The sequence below is a fragment of the Octopus bimaculoides genome, chromosome 4 (assembly GCF_046866305.1).
Source record: "Octopus bimaculoides isolate indiv1 chromosome 4, ASM4686630v1, whole genome shotgun sequence".
Lineage (NCBI taxonomy): Eukaryota > Metazoa > Mollusca > Cephalopoda > Octopoda > Octopodidae > Octopus > Octopus bimaculoides.
The window spans coordinates 145,296,380-145,296,902 of NC_142931.1; the positions used below are offsets into that span (position 1 = coordinate 145,296,380).

Genomic DNA, 523 nt, shown 5'->3' on the forward strand with positions numbered 1-523 from the left:
CATAGTTTGCTTAACGGTTAATCCAGCGCTGCGTCCCTGCATATAATGCTCCTAAACGCGAAGCTGTGCTTCCAAACACACACTGTAGTTAACGCGCAGCAGGATCGTGTAGTTAACGCGCAGCAGGATCGTGTAGTTAACGCGCAGCAGGATCGAACCGTAAACTATGCGCTTACAAATCAACTCCCTCTACCAACTTGCCATACCTAAGTGATCAACCTTATGGTTGAAATAGACTCAACCAGTGTGGTCGTAGCTAACACACGCATGCAAACTAACTCTCTCTCTCCACCTCTCTCTATCTCTCTCTCTCTCTCTTTATCTATCTATGCATGTACACACACACACACACACACACATATCTATCTATCTATATATATGTCTTTGACTGGAGCTTACTCAGACGGAACATTATATCCAGCTTTTATATGAGCAATACCGTTGTAATAATAATCAAATCTGACAAACCTGGAGTCTTACCAATATTCTGTGACAGCAATTAACTCAAGGAATTCCTACCGAA

General features: G+C 42.6%; 1 long non-coding RNA gene across 1 annotated transcript in view; it reads right to left on the reverse strand.

Moving 5' to 3' along the window:
• The window catches only part of LOC149136417 (uncharacterized), a 41,371-nt gene extending 41,281 nt beyond the window's left edge, over positions 1–90 (reverse strand). Inside the window, exon 1 of the long non-coding RNA XR_016241725.1 lies at positions 1–90. This exon is cut by the window's left edge and continues 165 nt beyond it. This is a non-coding gene — a long non-coding RNA (uncharacterized LOC149136417).
• Positions 91–523: the final 433 nt, after the last annotated feature.